We start from the raw sequence: 22,280 nt of genomic DNA, 5'->3' as shown, positions 1-22,280 counted from the left end.
GCAAGTCGCGTCTATGCTGCCTACCAGATCTATTCGGTACGAACTTCGCCCACTTCGTGGCTACCAGTGTCGCCCACCGGAACTGTTAGACACCCAGTGTTTTTCCCGTTGAAAACGTGGACTTCCCAAACTGACACTTTGCGGACTGTTGTTCATGTATATAGTCTCTTCCATCTCCTTTATTCGTACACATGTTCTCGATCACGCAAAGCGTTAGGGGGGAGCCCTATAGCACCTCAGAATGCGGCGCTTGTCAAGGAACAAGAAGTGGGCATTGGGCCACACAGCGGGTTCAGCGCTAGAATAAAAAAAAATCAGTTCAAAAGCTGAACGCTGTCAGGGCTGGATCTTTCTCGCGTTAGCTCCGACAAGTTTATGCTTGAGAACATATTTATTTGCTAGAAGTGCTTCAAAGCCTTTTGTTTTTTGCCACTGACGTGTGAAGGCGGGAAATACGTTGCCTTCGAGATGCACAATTTTTTTTCACGAGTGAGGCGTCAATGCAGCGTTGTTTCAACAATTTGGAGTTCGAATTTGTTATATCTGCATCATAGATATGAATAGAAAGTTAAGGAAGGGCGGCGGCGAGGTTGTTTTGTATTTGAAGCATCTCCGCCTCTTTTTTACGTTCGTTTGGTGAGTTTTTTTATTGAAAATGGGCCAAATGTAGAACAAAAACAAGCTTAACTAACGCTGCCTTGGCATGTGCATTCTATCAACTTTCTTCCAGAACAGTATAATTACAAATATTGTTTTTTAGGACTTTTTCAAAGGAAAGTTGAAATTATGACGATTGATATGTGGGGTTTAACGTCCCAAAACCTTCATATGGTTATGAGAGACGCCGTAGTTGAGGGCTCCGGAAATTTCGACCACCTGGGGTTCTTTAACGTGCACCCAAATCTGAGCACATGGGCCAGCAACATTCCCGCCTATATCAGAAATGCAGCCGCCGCAGCCGAGATTCGATCCCGCGACCTGCGGGTGAAAGTTGAAAGTATGTTGAGCGAATTGAGTGTCATTCTAGCTAATGTTGGATCAGTATTTGGCCCATTTTGAAAAAAAAGCTCCCGAATTAGATCCGCACGTATGCAACCACAGGCAAAAATATACATACAGGTGGGTCAGGCCCCTTTTTTCTTTTTTCTAACCCCCTGCATGCATAAATCCCAGCAACACCCCGCTGTGCTATCAGCGTCTTTTAAGTAACTCTCTGCCATTCGGCAACAACCTGGGAATTAGGTTCGTTTTTATCGACGAAGTATTAACCAAGATCGCAATTATTTTAAGTCTTAAATTTCGTGCCAGCATACCAATGTGCGATTGTCGGTGCATTGCAATGCCATAGTAAGGACTTTCAATTGCAATGCTGTAATTAGTCAACTGCCTTCCCTCCTTGTGGCATGGCACAGTGTGGTAGAGTCGTCTGCGATCGTTCACGTGTGTATTGCCACATACCTTTCCTGGAGTTTCGTTATCACCACGTTACACTATGTTCAGCGCCTACGGCGTTACAGAAGCTTCAAAACTGTAGTAGATCGCTTTGTTAATATTACGCCCACTTCGTGAACCTTTCAGATTATTCTGTAACCAACGTCGCCGCTAGCGATAACAATAGAATGTTCGATTACAAGTGTATAAATGCCGACACACTTCGCTGCTTGTCAGCTTATCGAAGGCCGACGCTGCATTCGCCGCTATCGGTGCAAGTGTGCTACTGTAACCCGACTTTCTGTTCACTGGGCACAGGTTTCTCCAAATAAACAGTTTGATCTGACTATCCAGTCTCCTGCTTTCAGCCACGTCACGACCCCGTGAGATCTGGGAGGGGGGAGGGGTGCTGCTTCGTTCATGTACCGAAGGCCACCCTCTGACCGGGAGCCAATAGGTGACCAGTTAAAGAGTGAGGGATTGTGGGATGCACCGTCTGCTAGCGGCTTCTGGTTCGAGAAGTGTTGACGACGGCGAACCCCTTCGCCGGAAGCCTCAGAATATTCACGATTTGCGTGCGCGGTCTCCCGTTTATCTTCGTCCTAATAAGCCTTTTTCGGTTGTTCAGCTATTGGCTGCTCCAACTCGAGCATGAAAGGCAAACGCAGGTATCGATTCTCATGTAATGAAAGAAAAATTAGGAAGCCGTGGCTGTGAACAGAGCCACAGCGACAGGTAGCCTTTGAGTACGAAACATTGAAGCCAGATTGTGCGAAAACCATTTTATCACAGGTACGTGTGTATTGCACACTAAAGAAAAAAGCTTTACGCATGGATTTGCTACAAATAATACATTGAAAAATGAATTGTCGCGCAGGCGTGCCTAGCTAAGCCATTATGAGAACGCGGGGGCGAAATCTACCTGCCAAACGAGATGACCGCCGGCCATTGCCCCCAATATATGACAAAAACCGCGAAAGCTTCACTCAAGAGTGAATCTACACGAAGCGCTGGACGAGTTCATTTGCGTTTATCTTGATCAAACTGTGCGCCAGGACAGCACGTAGACGAAGAAGTGCGTTAAACACGCGCAGGTTTTCGATTATTTGGTGCCGTGTATGACTGACTGTATTGTTTATGTGCCGCCGTGCCGCGCAGCTTGATCAAGATCAGTGTTCAACTAAGAAATGGCTTCAACTAAGAAATGCACCTTATAGTGCGCTGAAGGCTAGACAAAAGAAAAAAACACCTCTACGCACACAAAAGTTAACGTTCAAAACCTAGAAAGAATTTAATGGACATTAGTACGGTTTATTTATGGTAAACTTAAGTCAGCCGACTTCACCACTGCACTGCCAACTGCAAGTAGAATTGAAATAATACAAACATGGAGAAAAAAGCCGTCTAGAGTTTCTTTCCGACATAGTAACCACAGGCTATCTTTCGACACCACAGCGTACGTTTTCCCTTTGTTAAGCACACCCACTCGGCACCACTACCCTCACTTTTTTACGCCAATCTTCGCAAGGACTGGCTTTTTTCGCTACACTTTTTTTCCCACAATCTATAGCTGACTGGAATAAACTAACGGAAGCATTCCTCGAACGCCGGAGACCAATTGTGCAAATACTTTTTTGTTACTTTCTTATAATTGTATCATGACAAAGTTGTTGTTTTTTGTCTTACAACCAAAGTAATTTTGTAAAAACCACTTTCCAACCTTGTTTTCTGTTATTGTTAGGTATTTTGCTTACCCTGCTTGAACTTTTTCTCCACAGTATTTTATAAATGAATAAAATAAAATAAAAATAACTGCTGCGCTTCATTTCAATCGACTGATGATGTCGGTTGAAGCAGCGATCCCGTAATGAACTTTCAGCACACTGCTACCCAAACTTACAATACTCCCCTGCACCATAAAATCTTTGCAGATAATTTTAGTGCGATAAAAATTTTTTTACCGTTCCTGGCTTTTAGAGCTTGTTATTGTCACAGACACGGTTAGCAAAAACAAAAGAAAAACTATCTTCTAAAGCCCTGTATTCTATGGAGAAGTGCTTTTTTCAACGGAGTGGTACAAAAATGTGCGCGTGCTGGTGTTAACCCGCGTGGTGCGTAGAACCGGAAGCCATCGTATCTTACAATTCACTGCGATTGCCCATACTACTGGTCACCTATTCCACACCCTCCAGGGGACATTGACGCCGACGTTGAGCAATGGGCCAGCCGCCGGCAGAAAGGGCTTCCGCCAGAGTACGGGCCTCTACCTGAGAAGACCAAGCCGAACAAGACATCGACATCGACCACGGTGACAATGACAGTGTCTGTGTCGTCTGCACCGGTCCTGCTCCGGTAACCGAAGTAGACGCCAACAATCTGTGGTTCACTCCTCAAAAACCGGAAAAATTGCCTGAAAGGTTCCACCGTGTCACCCTGTTCACTGAATGAACCGACAGCGAGAAGTTCCTACACGTTTACTTCGCCATACAAGACTCAGCTCGGACATTGTTTGAAAACCGAGAAGCCACACTTTCGGCCTGGCACAATTTCGTGCCGCATTGCTTGACACTTTCACAAGCGTCTTCCAGAATGAAAGAGCGGAAAACTTACTGGAGTCCCGTGTACAGCTCCCCAATGAGAACTAGAGAATGTACACCGAAGAAATGACGCTCCTGTTTCGTCATGCCAATCCCACCGTGTCCGAGGAGCAGAAGCTTCGCTTGCTGGTGCGGGAAGTTAAGCACGAAATTTTCTCCAGCCTTGTACGCAATCCTCCAAGGACGGGTCTCCGAATTCGTCTCGGGGGCCACGACAATTGAAAAGGCCCTGGAAATACGTACGAAGCAGTACAACCGCCACCACCCAACGACGACCTACGGCGAAATTCAGTCGTTTCAGAACGGAGACCTGCACGAGATTATCACTCGTCGTACGGGAAGAGCTCAACAAATTGCTGCTACCCTTCCAGCATTCAGTGAAGCCAATTGCCGGCGTTTTAAGTAAAAAAGTCAACAAAATCTCTGAACACCTGAAACAGGGCAACCTGAGCCATAAGATATGAGCTATGCTGCTGTATCCAGACAGAATCCCTTCCCACCACGTCTACGTTAAGACGCCGCAGAGCCGTACTACCGTCGGCAGACACCGCCGCCACCATCACCGCCATATTATTCACCTGTTGGACAGCGCAACACGCCAAAGAAAACCGATGTCTGGCGTGCCCCAGACCACCACGTGCTGTGTTACCACTGCGGAGAGGCAGGTTGAATCACTGAAAATGTATGCGAAAGCCTTGCTGGATTTATAGTGCAGGTGGGCACATTTCTGTGCAAGGCAGTATTACAGGGACTCGTGTATCATCTGGAGGTCCTAAAAGGGACACTTTTCTGCCCCGTGGAGGTGGATAAAAAAGCCTGCGAATAAAATAGGCAAGCACTCTTCTAATTTTCGAAGAACAAAAAGGTGAAATATACCAATTGAGCGAATTATACCAATTGACACAGGTGTCACAAGGCAAATAATGCTAAATTACAGGCAACATTTCTCAATTTTTCAATCACTCCAACCTGTCCTTGCTCAGTCAGGCTTCCAATAAATATTGTTATGAATCAGAATTTTATATAGGTCATGCAAGTGGCATTCTGCATCCATGGTGTCTTGGCACAAACAGTGTGTAGACTATCACATTTCAGGGCTGCCAGCTGGAATGCAGAAATTGACAGCACTGCTTTGTTTGCTCACTGAAAAGCTTCAATGCTGTGCACAAAGTTAAGAAACAGGTGTTTGAATGGATCAATGGCCAAAGCATGCCACAAAACTTGGAATCAAACGTTAATGGCCTGCTCCAGTTGGTGTGGTGCACTACAAAGGCCTAACAAGGATTGGCCAGTGCAATGACTCCAAATGAAGCAAAACGTCACCAAAAAGCTGAAGCAGGTGCTCAAAACAACAGTCTAGCAATATCTCTGCTGAACTGACCAACACTGTTGACCTACTACCTAATGCACTAGCATTAATTATTGAGAACTGAGGGGGTACTTCAAGTATCGCTATACAGCAGGAAAGTACAGCATAACTGGCTGTGCAGCTGTGCAATCAAGCACTATGTTGTGTAAAATATTAATGCAAGCTATCAAGCACCAGATGACGACAAATATTTGTCGTTGGTTCCCTAGAGTTGCAATGAAGCGCTTTAGTACTGTTCGGCGGTTTGAAAGATGCTTTAGAATGAAGGAAATTCTGCAAAACCTTCTTGCAGTCAGGTTCCTCCTATATGGAAATTCTGGTGGTACCACGTATAGTCAGCAGGAAACACTTCTGTCCAAAAGAAATAAATGTTGATTAGTTCATTAAATTTTTTCTAGAACTCTTTGTCATTGGCAAACTGCAGAGGCTTAAGTCCAGATGGTAGGTGTGCACTTTAGCAGCAAGGTTGTCTTCATATGCCCGAAAAGAGTCATGCTATCCGAACTGTAGAAGCTTATGTGCAACAATGATAGCATGAGTGAATGCTGGAGAAATGTCGTGCGTTTCAGGTGCTCTGAAAGCAAAGATTATTAGACGAAAATAAAAAACACGTGATAGAAAACTAGCACAAAGACAACCCAAGGAGATATTAGGAATATGAGACTGACGTGTTTTTTATGGGTTGACTTGTCGCAAATGGGAACTGAATTGTCATACTTCCTCACCGCAACGCACACAATGAGAAAAAGCAGCGCACACTATTGGGAATGAACAAAAAATATTGTTTCTAAAAAACAAAAAAAAAGATTGCAGGCGATCTGTGCAGTGTTTCAAAGCAATTTCTCACAACTTATGTTTCGGCCACCTCAGCGACACTTCAATCAATGCTAAAGACGGAAAAAAGTATTTTCTTGTAAAGCTAATTTCAAACAGAATCTTATAGGTTTGAAGGGTCAGTAAACAAACTTCGACTTTTATTTACAACCCGAAAACAACTTCGCTAATTTGTACAGAGGACCGCAGTGATCACATTTGTCCAATACCGCAGTGCTGTTCGCCAAGCAGACGACCCATTTCGAAAAATAATTCCGTACCCGTTTCCCTCGCCTGAGTGATCCTCCTGATACGCGCACAGCGAGAAAAGCTTGACCATCGACAATGTTATGCGCCTATGAGACTGTCAATTGGTTGTTCGACAAACGATACGGCGTCTTGACTCTGTGGCGATGCAGTTTTAGCCGTGCAGTCCCCTTTTTTATCATTTCTCTGTGCTGACTTCTGCCGTTTTGTAGAGTCCCAAATTCTGGGAGAAGCGGTATTGCCCTGTCACGTTGCCACAGTGGGCTGAGTCTTGATAGCTACTCCTCGCCCGGTGGCTAGGGGCCACGCGAAAGTTCTAAATCAGCTGAAATTGATAATCTAATTCCTGCAACTTCCTTATTGTAGCATGTATTCGCGAAATTCTTGTGGCACCATTTTTACATAGCGTGAATGCACATACTTCTCCTGATTAAGTGTTACTCCTTCCCAGGAAAAGGTCGGCCAGTGGCAGCCTGAAAATTAGAAACCGGCCAGAACAGATGTCCTAACCCCTTTTACTTTGTCATTGTAGCACGTATTCGCAAATTCTTGCAGTATCATGTTTCTCTTCAAAAAAAAGTTTTGAACCTATGTGTTGTCTACTCCCCTTTGAATGAAGTACACCAAAATTGTGCCTGTGCATACAGGAATTGCGCTCGTGCACAGAAAACCATCTCTTTCACAGGTCTATGGGGGACCTGTGCTGTATAGGTGGAGCATCGAAAAAGAGCACCTGGCGGAGAGTCGCGACACAGTTCTCCTGCTCGCGCAGACGACCAGCCGCTGTGCACCACTCTGACAACACTCGCGTGCGTCGCTGTCGCGCTTCATTTTGGAACAAACAGCTAGAAATGCCATTGCGCTAGTATAACTGCATTGTAATTTACAAAAATAACTTTGTTTTAAGGCTACTGTTACATAAAAAGCTCTAAAAATGGAGAGAACTCCTGCAAAGCGGACTGCTTCTATACAAATAGTATCGAAGGGACAGCGCTGTGCCGTGATGGCAGCTCCCTCGTCCTAATTTTCTGGTTGCGTGCTGTTTTTTGGGCTAAAGCTAGTACTGCCTGACATGCCCCTATTCATAGGTCTGTGTTGCGACGATACCACACTGCCAACATCTGCAGTAAAACAAAACCAAAACAAAAGCAGAGTACGTGATAGGTGCGCCCTGTTTTTTTCTGGCATCGTTTGTACGCTCTGTCCGCGGTATGTATGCACGGCGGACGTTGATGAAGCAAACCACCGTGTCGCGCTACTATTCTTGAGAGTGCGGATATATTAGCGACTACGGTGGCTGCACTTCTATAGGGGTGAAATATAAAAAGAACACCGGTGAACCAAGATATATGTGCGCATTGGAGAACCCCAAGCGGTCAGAATCTTGATACGCACACTAGAGCGTACCTCAAAATGACATATTGTTTGGCACATAAAAGCCTAGCTATTTTCGATGTTGAACAGACACCTTCATTTTAGGCCAACTCAGGCAAGCGAAAAACTGAAACTGTGTTGTTAGGAGAACTAAACAACGAGTGAAAATTGAAGACATTTCATACTTCTCTAAAATAAATCCCGATGTTACGTAGCCACGGCAGCCAGTGAAAAAAACGCTTACCGCATTGGCTGACTCCAGAAAGCTAAGCTTCGAGCGGTCCGGCTGCTTTGTTCGTAACAAGAACCGTATTTCGCACAAATTAAGTTAAACAGAGGCATCTCTGCATCGAGTGTTCACTTCGAGAGTATCTTTTATAACAGGTCAGAGGCGTACGTGAACGTGGCCCAGCACAAGTCTTGTAGGCAGGGCAGCTTTACTTTACACGCAACTGTTAAAAAAAGACTTCCTGGCTATCGCATCACTCACTTCACACGATGGTATCGGAGTTTGGTTGTGGTGATCAGATAGATGGACGCATAAAAGTTTTGTTAGTCCTGAAGTGCATGGCTCAACGCTAAGCAGCCCAGATGAAAAAAAAGAAAACGTAGGCTGTATGTTGCTTAATACGCTCGTTTTATTTCTGGCAAAACGCCGTTCAAAGTCGACTCTGGCCCTGCTTTCCACTAGTGGCTGTCTTCACTATCAAATAAGTATGGCAGAAAGGTGCCGTTTGGCTTAGAAACAAGCCGGACCGCACTAGACAGAAGAGCGACAGCAGAATTTTGCTCGTCTGACCACTTGGATGCAACGCCGCCTCCGGTGTCTACGTCTTCTTATTCCTCTATGCGTCCTCTTTCTTTTTATATATTGTTACACAAGAATACGCAGCAGTACCACGAACGCCCTTTGTTTTGTTACGGCAATATGCACGCACCACCTCTACCAGCCGCCACTCTCGTCTGCAGGAGCAGCTAATAAATGCACGCTCTCACCGCCCGGGTAATAGTGGAGACTCCATGGTTCCCTATAGACAAGAACTTTATAAAGAGGAGTGGAGGGGGAGGTCACTTGCTGAAAGCTTGAATATTTAAAAAAAACATAATTTCATTTTGTCTGGCAAAACATCCTCATCCATGAAAAGTTCAAGAGGCCTGCCTCCTTCTGGCCACAGACCTGCTCTCCTATTTACATTACTAGGTGAATGAAAACTGACTAATGCTCCTGTCACACGGCAAATCTAATGTTTTTTTCACACAAAAAAACTGATGCCAATTGATGAAGACATGTTCTGTTGAATGGGTTCCCGGAACACATTTGCATTTGATTTAGGGCCAAATGAGTAGTCTTAACGCAAGGGACCATTAGGAAAATGACTGTTAACGTGTCTATATGCAAGTTTTATCATTTTGTGAATATCTTGTTCCTTACTTGATCAACTTATTACTGGTTTCTTGATGTATATGTTTTGTGTGATTTCTCTGGGGGGGGGGGGGGGGTATCTTCTGTGCTTGCACTGTTAATTTCTTTCACAGCTCTCACGAGCCATCTTGTTGGAGAGGACTTTCACAGTTTTGTACGCCACTCACTGTGCCTGTACGTAACTTTCGTCTGATGAAAAAGAGAGGTGCACTTGTTTTCGCTGTGGGCAGCTAAGCAGAAGCTAGAAAATTAGCATGCAAATGATTTTTATGCTGTGTCCAAGCGTTTTTAGGCAACAGGTCATCTGCCCAATGTATTCAAGCCCACATAGACTTTGTAAACAACTGCCACATTTAACCTGCAGAGAAGAGCCGGCGCAGCAAAAAAGAAAGACGAAGTTGCTGCCCGGTCCTACGAGCGCCTTGCATATAAATAAAGTGAGCTCTTCTATATCAGACTTCTGCTTTGTCTGCGTCGTGATACAACAAAAGAACCATAAGGGAAAAACTGATTATTGTGTTTTGTGCCTAAATTTCATTTTCTGCGAGATAGGACTGTTTTCGCGTTTATTGTGAATGGCAGTACAAACTTTTTCAACTTTGTTAGGCGCACTGAAGATCACCTGTACGACGTAGTTGGCACCAACATTTTTGAGACTATGGGAAAGCATGTATTTGAAGCTGGCTGCTGTTCTGTCCTGTTCTTGCTCAATATTTAAATTTCATAGCCTATTTAACGCGAACTATAAATGTCGCGAGAAAAATTTTTTCAATTAGTTTATATACACAACACTGTGAAGAATATTCGTGCTTTCGTTACGTACCTTTAATGAATATATATGGCAAACATGGCTCAAATCAACAATGTTTGACAAAATGGATGCAAATTGGCACATTTGCTATTTTACACAGATACTTCAAAACTGTGTTGCGTTTACAAAAAAGCTTTTACAATATTTCAGCAAAGGATTGCATCGCTGCAAGCAGCCTGTAGAAAATAGTTGAAGGAGGAAGTTTTTTTCCAAAAAACTGCCTATAAATATAAAATAAAAATGCCCCTGCATATGATTGCAGCCTCCTGCGTAGGGAACCAAAACAATTTTTATGAATAGAAAAAAAAATCTGCATTTTATGTTGTCGGGAATCCGTCAGACTCCTGACTAAACATTTGCTAACCAGAAGCATGCGAGACACTGCAAGCACATGGTTTAGATGACTAGGTCAAAGCTCATTCTCCACACAAAGCAATGTATTTGTATGTAGCGATAGGCTAGCTTAATGTGAGAGTAAATGCCACAATCATTTGCAGTGTGATGAAGGTGGTATATCGCTTCCTGCTTCTCTTCAATTACGTGCTTTAGACAATCTAACCTTTTTTCTCATGTGCCACACTCTACCTAAGCAAAACTTTTAGAGCCATCTTAGCATTTCCAAGCCAGTTTCCTGCAATCACATGTTCTTGGCGTCGCAGATATCGTCTTCTTAGATCACTTCGACCTTCAACTCAGCGTTTCAGCAGCCAGAAAGTTGGTGGTGTGACATGATTAAGCTGCAAGTCGTGAAGCTGCCCAATCAATGATATTTTGTCAACACTGGCACTTTCTTAAGTACTATCGCACGTCGAAAACAGTTGAGATTACCAGTGGTGCCTGACATTGGTTATTCTTTACATTAAGGGTGGGGCCTGAACTATATTTATCACAGTACAAAACCTTTAGACAGACAAAATTATGGTAAAAATACGTGAAAATGTAAGCTACTTCAGACGTACAATCATGAAGCACCACAGAAGTGCGAGAATGAGTGTGGCGCTTTTCAGCATAAACGTTTCGACTTCATTTAGCTGTTCACTGAACGCGATACGCGCGGCCCAGGTCTGAGTATTTTGTGCCAATTAGTTATATGTTTGCAAGAAATAGTCAGCCGAGGAAAATATTTTCATTGAGTGAACGTTTTTTTTGTTACCATTTTTTGTAATCTACCTGCAGAAATCACTGCCACGGTGTAAGAACATTCACAAAAGAAGTCTGCTGGCATTGCTATGTGCATCTCAAGATAACCCTGTCTATATCCAGGAAATGCGATGAAGTAAACAAGGCATTTCTTGTTGACTGATATCAGCAGAAGTGACGGACATCTTGAACATGTGCATCGACCTTTCTTCTGATGGGTGTAGACGAAATTCAAGGTTGAAATCTGCCTACGCAAGCAAGAGAAGTTAGACACCCACCCCTTTGGGACACAAAGCCAGAAGAAAATCTCTACATATTTTTTTAGAAAAAAAAGATTAGTTGCCAAAGTATTCATCCCGATACGGGGATCAAACCCAAAACGAACGCCTTTCCGGAGTGGTCGCTCTGCCCAGTAAGCTAACCACGCGCCAGGGCGGATTCACCGACAACTCGAAACATATGAACACCAGTGTTGCAAGGAAGCTCTTCGGAGACCTGCCTGTTGGCAGAACGGTTAAGAAATGGAAAATAGACATCCGTACGGAGTTTCTTGTGGCTTCGTACCACAAACGGGTGGTTGTCTTCTTTCTATTTATTGACCTTTCTACCGTCTCGCGATACTCCGAAGAACTCCTTTGTAAACTCCCTACAAGTTGACCCTTCAATGAGCGGAAGCAGTTCTCACGCACCCACGCTGTACACAAATAAAATCTGAGCACACTTTTCTTGAAGTAAGACCACCAGTGTGAGGTTTCGCTGCAGCAAAATAATGGGTACCTTAGACTTACGCACAGCGTAAGCTGATAACAATCATTGACACTGAAGTGAGAACTAACAGCGAGGGTCATTTTGGCCCATTATATATCATTCAAAAAGTAAAATGAGCACATATTACATTTAAACTGTGTAGTCACTGATCTAAGGGTACTTTATTAAAGTTTCATAAACACTAAGACTTGATTTTTTTAATTCGCTTTTTTTGAAATGATCGTTTCTGTAACAATTTTCTTTAAATTTTGATACTGTTTGCAGGAAAAATATTTCTACAGAAATTTTGCAAAGGCTCTTTTCTAAACGAAACACAGTTTCGAAGTATCTGTGTAGAATAGCAAACGTGCCAACGCGCATGAAATTAAGCAAACTTTTCTGATTTGGGCCGTTTCTTCCAGTTTTCATTTTTTTTACTTTATGGGAACAACATAAAGAAAGCATGGATGTAGTTCGTAGTACAGCTCTTTAAAACGCACAGAAAAAAATTTCATGAGAGCTTTTATAATTTGCGTAAAACTTGGCCATAAAATTTAAAAATATTGTGGTGATCAATATTTTTTGGTGCACTGGAATCATTTTCGTTTTTTTTTTTTGCGAACAGAACTTTCGGTTCCCTGCACTTCGAATTTGCCCCCATAACATACCCAGACAAAAAATATCGACTGGAAAGGCATTTTCAATCGCTTGTTGGGTTACCCAAGTTTTTTTATTTCTTACGATTTCTTTGGGAACTGCAAAGTAAACACTTTGAGTAAACTCAGAGTAAACTCAGAGGTATAACAAGATTTGTGAAAGTGACGTGTCACTTCTGTTCTTAGAAAGAGACCCCTGACACTGGACAATGTTTCAAGGTTGGCTTACATTGGGTCTCTGATAATCATACTGTCTCTGAAATCAGAAACGTTTAACTCCACATATCAACGAATCAAATTGAGGCTGTACTGTTGCATGCCAGTACAGCGTATACACCAGTGTCACAAATCCTGTGACAGTTGCATGAGACTTGATGGTCGTGAGTACGAGTTCTTTATTTTCTTAAGGCCCTTCACTATGCCTTGCTGTGGAGTGATTTTGCCTTCATGACGAGCAAGTAGGGGGCTCACTACATCTTTTTTCTCCTCTGGAGGCTACAGCACCTTACTTAAAAGCCTCCCTTGCTCACTTTTTTTCATCGGAGCTGTGCATAGCGATTCCGAATGTATGTGCAACTACAGGTCAGCAAACTCAATCCTGAGTTAACTCACTCCGACCTAGAAAACACCATGCCTGAGGCGCAAGCTAAAGAAAACGCTGCCCAATGCTTCCTGTTATTTCTCTTTCCACCCTGTACAGTTGCTAGAGCTTCTCATGACTACTCCTTGCAATGTGAAGCATCGCTGCCATTAACTCAAGTCTTCTATCAGTACAACATTGTTAGGAAAGCCTACAAAATTACTATACCAAAAACAGAGAGAGCGCACTGCAAGAAATGCATATCCTACACTGCTGAATACTTTGAGAAGAAGCCCTGAAAAGGAAGTTTTACAGACTACATCGATTACCTCATGACGACATTCTTCAGTTCTGAGATATAGCTGTGTTTTTACCTCATTCTCTTGGAATATAAAACACAATGAAAATAAAAACTAATTTACCTTTGGGCTCCTCTCCAAATAAACTGACAAAAAGAGGGATTGCTTCCTCAGCTCTCATATCAGCTGTGAACAAGTTATGTGCTCATAAGGTTAGCCATAGCATAAGGTTAGCCATAGCCATAGCCCAGTCGAAGTTTTTTTTCTTAGAGGTGCTGCTCTGACTCACTTGGGCTGTGAGTAAGTGTAGGCTAATTTGGTCAGATTAAGCCCGAGTCCGGTCGAGGAAAATTTTCCTGAGTCTGAGTCAAAGTGAGTACAGTTCAGGTAAAAAATATAGGGAAGTGAGGTGTAGAGTCAGTGAAGCGCAAAATTGCAAAATAACTTTTGTGAGTGAGTCTGAGTGAGCTCGGCCTTTCATCGCTGACACACATTCTTACCTACTCGTCTACAACTTTACTATCAGCATTATATGAACTTAGTTAGCACTTAAGTCTTTTACAGATATCTCAAGTGTGCACTACCTCATACTTTCTTTCAGTCCGAGTTGCGAGTTTGGGAAGGATTGGCCTCATAGCCTTTACCAGCAAACTCTTTCAGGGGCTCGTGTGAGTCACATAATTTATAAAGCTGTCATTACTGTATTGAACACTGCAATGATGCGTAGTTGAAGGTATGAGATGTAAAAAATTAATATAGAGCATCGATTAGACGAGGTGTTGCCATTCAAGTGCGTTGACAGGAATATTGAAAAAAAAACGCAATTTTAGAGTAAGGGACACTTGAGTTGGCTCCCTCAGCCTCTGGTGAAGTCACGAGCTTCAGTGAGTTTGGCTGAGTAATACGTTGATGAGTTTGAGTCCGAGAAACGACAGTTGGAGAAAGTTTTGTGAGTCAGAACTCAAATCAATCATTATAGAATAATAAATTCTTCAGTTAGGTTAAGTGAGCTCTAATTTTTTTGTTGCTTTATGGCAACATATCACTTAAATAGTGAGAAGTGATCACTACACAGCCACTACATTTAGTATGAGCAAAAACTGGCTCTGTGCATTCGTTTAAAAAATCTCAATGCAGTTGCCTCCCAAGGTAAATTCAGAACAGTCGTCAATCACAGCTAAAAAGCGATTAGCATGAGTGTTTGGGCGAGTTCGTAGATCATAGCGAAGAAAATTTCTACAGCACTGAAAAACTCGGCGAAAAAAGAGCTGGCTTGAACAAGCGTTGTCTGTGTCAGCTCCCTCTTCATACAACCTTGTTTGTTTCGCAGTTGCAATTTTCATGACAATTAGCTACGAAGCACAATCAGTATGCATTCAATATTGAACACAAGAACTGCAAATGATGAGAGTAGTTGCTGTACGGCATGAGAGATCGTGAGAGATCAAATTTTTTTAGAACGACTTGTTGCAGGCAGTTATTACTGGCTTAATTAGGCCACTTTTTGCAAACAGTAGCGGCTTTTAAAGTGAGAAAACTGGAAAGTCAGTGCTTCATAGGTTGCATAAGAAGTCATTCGCGTGAGGTTTGATTTACAAGCGAAGAGTTACTAGACAGAAATCTCCATCACATCACTGATTCTTTTTGCGTCCAAATTGATGCAACTTCTACTACAAATTTCTCTGCTTTCACCTGTATGGTGCAACACTAGGTTTTATTCAACAGTGTATATCACTGTAACAGATTCTTGTAAACAGATTGTTTCAAACAGCTGCTGAACAGGGTAGCTGTAGCAACTACCAGTTCTCTCAACATATTCCTCGAAAGTGGCAGGTGTAATCATAAAAAAACAACAGCACCCTTTTTTATGGAGATACCTCTTTTCTAAAGGTAATGTAAAGAAAAAATTCGGAAAGAGGTGAAAGCTCACAGCAGTGTAGTCAAGACAGCAACGCTCTAGAATTATCAAGATAGCAAAAAGGCCCAGCAAAGATGGAATGACTGACAGCTGTTGCAATGGCTGCGGTGCTAAACGCAATACTTGCTGAACACAAAACACAAACACATGCTACTGTCTAGCATAAAAAGACCTAAAATTGCGGGGTTTATCGGGAAAACATCTCGCAAGGCTGCCGAATAATGTCCACGAACTCTTTAGCAAATCAGTTCAACATTTCATTATGCGTATCCCCTCTTGTCAAGCTTCATTCCTACAATAAACGGCATATTTTTTGCGAACAATGAAACTATTTGTTATAGTACACTTCTTTTCGTAGTTAGATTTTAATGGTCCCAGTACCAATTCTCCATCACCGAGTGTCCGCAGAAGGTCGGTTGTTCGACTCACGCCCCTCCTCCATTCCTGTCTCAGTTTCTGCGATCGGCAGATAATGTCTTAACAGGACGTTTGTACACAATTTAACGCTACAATACTCACGGCTCATGTGCAGTAAGTGGTAGCCGTGCATGTTGTCCTTGTTAGCCGAGAAAACTTCGTGGAGTTTTTGTCAAAATTGATGATATCTACTTAACAATAACAACGTAGTGCGCAAGAGAATTCCCTACTGTAGACGATGAGAAAAAACATTTCAAGAGTTAACACTGTTGAATCAATTCATCTAAGCGTCGAAATTAACAGATAAATTCGTGTGTCAGCACAAACAAAAGCGTGAGGCGAGAAAAAAAAAGTATGGATGAATAGCTGGGTGTATAAAGCTGGCTGCGCCCTTAATACCGGGCGGCACCTCGCTCCACCTAAAAAGAAGCGCAGCATTACCTACCACAACAATCTTAATCGTGCCGAAGTTTTATTATTAGAACTTTTTCAATTGTTAAGAAAGGAAGTTTTCTCAAGTAGACCAAACAGCTAGAGTGGTTTGTAATTGATGTGCATTAACAATACAGAACAAAAAAGTACACCTGGTAAACCGTTGCCCGTACCTTTAACGCCAGTACTATGTTGACGCGGCAACAGCTGTTCACGTGGAGTAGTGGATTGTGCTGCGTTGCAAATGAAATGCACAAAATGTTCGCGGTGCCCATTTGATTCTCGTTGCCTCGGCAGCGTCAATAATTGGTCCTGCTTAGCGCGAAGCGGCAAAGGCTGGTGCCTATGTGTGTTGCGCCTAAAAAGATCATGCGTAAGCCCCAAAACAACTGCTACCACCTTCTTTTCTAAATTGCATCCAGCAACAAACAAATCTATCTGCAATGTTTGCAAGGCTGCAAATATGATACGTGTCTCTGTTGCCGGGTTTCAGCAGCTTAACCCAAAGGTATGGGGGAGGAGTGTGTATGCGCGTGTGCGTGCGTGAGTGCATGAAGCGGGAAATTTCTAATCGGCGTCAAACGAAAAGCGCCACGTCTGCGAATCGCCACTAATGTGATGCATGCTTATGCTGTCGTGTTCGTACAGTTCAGCCCCATGATACGGAAGAGTGGCATATATCTGTGTGTGAAGCATATAAGTATCCCATAAGCATCAAACCAAGAGTCCACTTCTGCGAAGCTGTATAGCTGATGCGTGTTTGTAGAAAAAAAATTGTGACCATCAATTATACCAATTGCCTTGATCGTCCATCGTGAATGGTGCGGTGTGAAGGTGTATTGATGTTAACCCGCCACATTCGTCTAGTGGTTAAGGCGCTCTCAACTGCTGGCACGCAGTATTTTTTTGCATTACTCTACAGGTACTTCAGTTGTCACAAGTGGGTGCACGCTGAGACAGGCAACTTGTATGGTACAAATTTTTTGTCGCATTAGTTGTCCAAGACCTCTGTTGTAACAATTGACTACACGCGAAAACAAGTCTCAGTTGTGGGACAACAAATTTCCTTTGTACTACAAAATTTTATTGCACAGTACGTGGACATTTCTATAGTAGAATCCGCGTGCTCATTGTGACAACACAATTTTTGGCAGTACTATAAAATTAGTCGTCGTGCCATAGCTCTCTGTTGTAGCACATTTCATGAGACAGGACAGACATCTGTTGCCAATATGAAAAAGCGCAATTCGCAATAGAAACGTCGGTATTCTCAACAAAAATGTGTTGTGACAATACAAAAATTGTGAAGTGTTTTCAGAACAGAAAGCGAAGTGTTGTCACAATAGTAAGTGATCTCACAATAGAAGCTTTAGTTGTCATTTTTAACTGGGTCAGGGCAGTAGATTTAAACGGATCCGTTATGGTTCTTTAGCTGTCGATTGTCTTCCACCAGTTCGGCGATGAGTGAAGCTTGAGACTTTCTGAGGCCTGGTGAGGCCTCGGAGAGTCTCAAGCTGCAGCCATAGCCTGGTGAGGCCTCGGAAAGTCTGAAGTTTGAGTCATTCCCAATGGAGGCAAAAAAATCGACGCCCATGTATCCAAAAAAAAAACAAAAAATGACCACAGTTTCCGAGTGGGAAAATTGGTTAGCATGCGGAGAATATATAGCGAACTACCATAAATGAGGTTTGTAATTTTCGACATGCGTGTGGGTTATGCGTGTGTGTTATGCGCATGCGTGAACACGCATGCGCGCTTGCTGCGAAAGACGATGTTTATTGATGAGCCGTTTTGGGTGTTTTGAGCAAGGTGGCTTCATGGTCCGTAAAGTGAAGGTTGAGTGGGTCTGGTTGCAGCGGTCGAAGGTCGAAACTTGCAAAGACGTGGTCAATAGAAGTCCCGCGAACCGTTGTCTAATGATGTATGCCGTCGTGCATTGCTCGTTTCAATGTGTGCCACGACTCCATCAAGTCGACCACTCAATTGTCCTTGATGACGTCGACGTTAGCATAAATTTTCACCAGCGAAATCTCATGTGGAGCGACCGCCAAAACCAACCGACGAAGGGTGGCGCGCCCCGACACTCGGTTAACTATAGCGAGCACCGGCCACGGCCTGTGCATGTGCGCGTTAGCATACAGCTGGGGCTCGTAAAACTAAAGGTCGCGCGGCGCACGGAGGGGAGAAGTGAGCGCAGCGCGCTCTGTGTTGAGAGGAGGGAGGGATGCACAGATGGCTGGCGGAGAAGGAGGGAAGGCTGCGGATGGCGACGGCGCAAGACTAGCCCCTAGTACAGTGTCTACAAATATACTGCCCAGTGTGCTGAGCGTGAGCTAGGAGATGGCCCCGCAGCTTACGACTGCCGGCAGCACCCGCATGGTGCACTGCTGTTCGAGTGGGTGAATTTGCGTTCAATCCTTGTGCTCCACATGTGCTGCGAAGCAAGCAGGAGGCCGAGCCACGCGAGGCCAACTTTTATTTTTCTGCATTTTCGGAGTGTTTTTTTACAGAATGCTTTATTGTATAGTAAGAACTCGATTGCTTTCACAGTACTGGCGCTTCGCAATAGCAAATGAAGATCATTTCTTGGAGTACATTTCGCCATCCGCTACTGATGGCAAAAAAGAGGCAGATCCCACGTAATTCGGGGATCAATTATATGCAAGACGACTCTGTTGTAACATTTTTATTAGGTGATACATTATGAAGAGGCGCTAAAGTATGCAAGAAATCGGATAGTCGACACTGGAACCAGAATTGGTGTTTCACGGACATTTGGCTCATTTTGCAAAGTATTTAGAAGACCCTAAGTTAAGGGGGTGATCGTAAGGGCACCCGGACGTAGGCGATTCGATAGATAGATAGATAGATAGATAGATAGGCAGACAGACAGACAGACAGGCATTAGGACGGACGTATGGACAGACAGACAAGCAGACATACAGTCGTACGAACGGACGGATTGACGGGAAGACAGACGGACATACAGACGGATGGACGGAGAGACGGACAGACAGACAGACAGACGTATGGATGGACAGTCAGACAGGCAGACGGACAGACTGACGGACGGATGGACGCACGGATAGACAGGTGGGCAGACGGATGGACGGATAGACAGACAGACAGGCAGACAGACAGATGGGCAGACAAACAGACGGACGGATAGACAGACAGACATACAGATGGACGGACGGGCAGGCAGACAGCTGGACAGGCGGACGGACGGACAGACAGATGGATGGACGGATAGACAGATAGACAGATAGATAGATAGGCAAACCGACAGACATACAGACGGACGGATGGACAGACAGACAAACAGACAGACAGACAGACCGACAGACGGACGGATGGACGGAAAGACAGACGGACGAACGGACCGACAGACGGATGAACGGACGGACAGACAGACGGATGGACAAACGGACAGACACATGGATGGATAGACAGGCGGACAGGCAGATGGACGGACACACAGACAGATGGACAGACAGACAGACGGACAGATGAACGGGCGGATGGACGCACGGACAGACAGTCGGACAGACCGATGGATGGACAGACGGACAGGCAGACAGACAGAAAAATGGACAGACAGACAGACGGACGTACGGATAGACGGATGGACAGACAGACAGACAGACGAATGGACAGAAGGACGGACGGACAGGTGGACAGTCAGACAGACAGATGGACAGGCGAACAGACGGACAGACAGACAGATGAGCGGATGGACAGATGGACCGATAGATCGATAGACAGATATATATATATAGATAGATAGATAGATAGATAGATAGATAGATAGATAGATAGATAGATAGGCAGACAGACAGACATACGGATGGATGGATGGACGGACAGACAAACAGACAGACAGACAGACAGACAGACAGAGAGAGATAGACGGACGGACGAACGGATGGATGGACGGAAAGACGGACGAATGGACAGACAAACAGACGGACAGATGAACGGACGGCTGGACGCACAGACAGATGGGCGGACAGAGGGACAGACAGACAGACAGACGGATGGGCAGACAGACAGACGGACGGAGAGACAGACAGACGGATTGACAGAAGGACGGACGGACAGGTGGACGGACAGGCAGACAGATGGACAGACAGACGGAGGGACAGACAGATGGACGGATAGACAGATAGACAGATAGATAGATAGACAGATAGATAGATAGATAGATAGATAGATAGATAGATAGATAGATAGATAGATAGATAGATAGATAGATAGATTGATGCTGAAGTGGTTGCAGTACACTGATTGATTCATTTCAAAGACCATTGACAGTATAACTACCAGAGTTATTATGTAAAATGTGCTTTATTCTTTAGAGCAAGAATTATCCCAGAAGACCCTAAAACCTTTACCGCTTAGCCTGCATTCCATTAGGATTCTAGTGAAAACAAAGAATGATATCATGCCAATGAATAATCTGACACTGGCCGCATATGATACTCAAAACATGGTTGGAAAGAGAGTGCGACGTTGACATGGGAGAAAAATTGTGTGAATGAAATTCGAAAGGGTATTTTCGATTTTTAGATACATAATATTATTTGAAATTTCCTTGAAACAGCGATTTCATTCCCGACACCGTTCACCCTATTCAAAAAAGATATTTCAGTGGAGTCCCTCTCAGAATGCTTTTCTCACACGACAGCCTTCGGATTCAGCCTTGTGTCTGCCCTCTTGATCCTACTTCTTCATTCGGGAAACCGTGCTGGATCCGTTAGTGCGGGAAACAAGACACCTTTCCTTGTTCGACCAATAATCTCTTTGGCACAGCGGCCTTATACACGTCCTTTCTTTGCATTACAGCTTAGCTTTTAACATCTCAGGGTAATGCAGTGTACATATGGCGCCACCAAACTTCACAGTAAATCAGATGGCAGCTGTCACAGACTGATTTTAAACGTGGCGAGGCTCCGGCACCAACAGGACGAGATGAATTTCGCGCGTTCGTGCACCCTCTCGACACGCAGCGCCGCTTGTGGCATCTGATTGCAGTTATCACATGCGCGGCCACCCACTCTCGTACGAAATGCGCGCGCTCAGCACACTATAGGCAGTATATTTCTATACACTGCACCCCTAGTGTAACATGCTCAGTATTTATAAAGAGCCGTAGTGGCTGTGTTCAAACCCTTCCCTCAGGGACGTCAAACGATCCGCGGGAGATGCCGTAGTAAGTCCAATATTTAAAGCTAAAAGAAGCACCATTTTGCTAAATTAGCTTTACCTTCAGAACTGAAATGCATCATTAGTATTCGGCGTTTCGCGTAGTAATTATGAGCAGTAAATTAGTTGTTTGAAATCATGGCGCTATGTTAGTCCTACCGACGTCTCCCCTAAAATGATGCTTGCGACATCGCACACTTTTCCATAGAAGTAGGAGTTGCCTCGTAGATCAGTGCTTTTTCAAGAGCTTTCGCTCGCAGCCGACTATACTACTTCCGCTGGATTCGGAAGTCACGCAATCGCAAAGACACAACCGTTTTGCCTCGGAGGTGGCAGAAGGCATTGCTCTATTCTCACAGGCAGCATAGTTTAAAGCGCCACCGCAGCGAGCACTCACAGCCGACAATATATGGAGGAGTAGAGGAGGAGAGAATATGAGAGTGCCGGTAACCAACTTTTTGGCTCAACTCGCAGGCATCTTTCTAGAGGACGTGTTGGTTCCACTATAAATTTTCTTATAGGGGATGGTGATGAAACGGCAAATCCGCATCGCCGCTGTACTGCGGGAGAGCTGATGTGTATACGTTGCTTTTGGGTTGCGTTTTCTTTCCAGCATTTGTTTTATTCGCTATTGTAAGTCATAGTAGTTGTAGTAGGGAAGTGCTGTACTTCGGTCATCGGATGAAGGCATTGAATTCTGTATGTTCTCCAGCAATGACAGATTCATTTGTTCTGCTAGTGACACATAATTGATATTTTCTGTAGGTTATTTCAAATCGTAGCTTTGTAGCCGCTGTTGGC

This window comes from Rhipicephalus microplus, chromosome 5 (genome assembly GCF_043290135.1).
Source record: "Rhipicephalus microplus isolate Deutch F79 chromosome 5, USDA_Rmic, whole genome shotgun sequence".
NCBI lineage: Eukaryota > Metazoa > Arthropoda > Arachnida > Ixodida > Ixodidae > Rhipicephalus > Rhipicephalus microplus.
Note: the sequence above shows the minus strand (reverse complement) of the source record.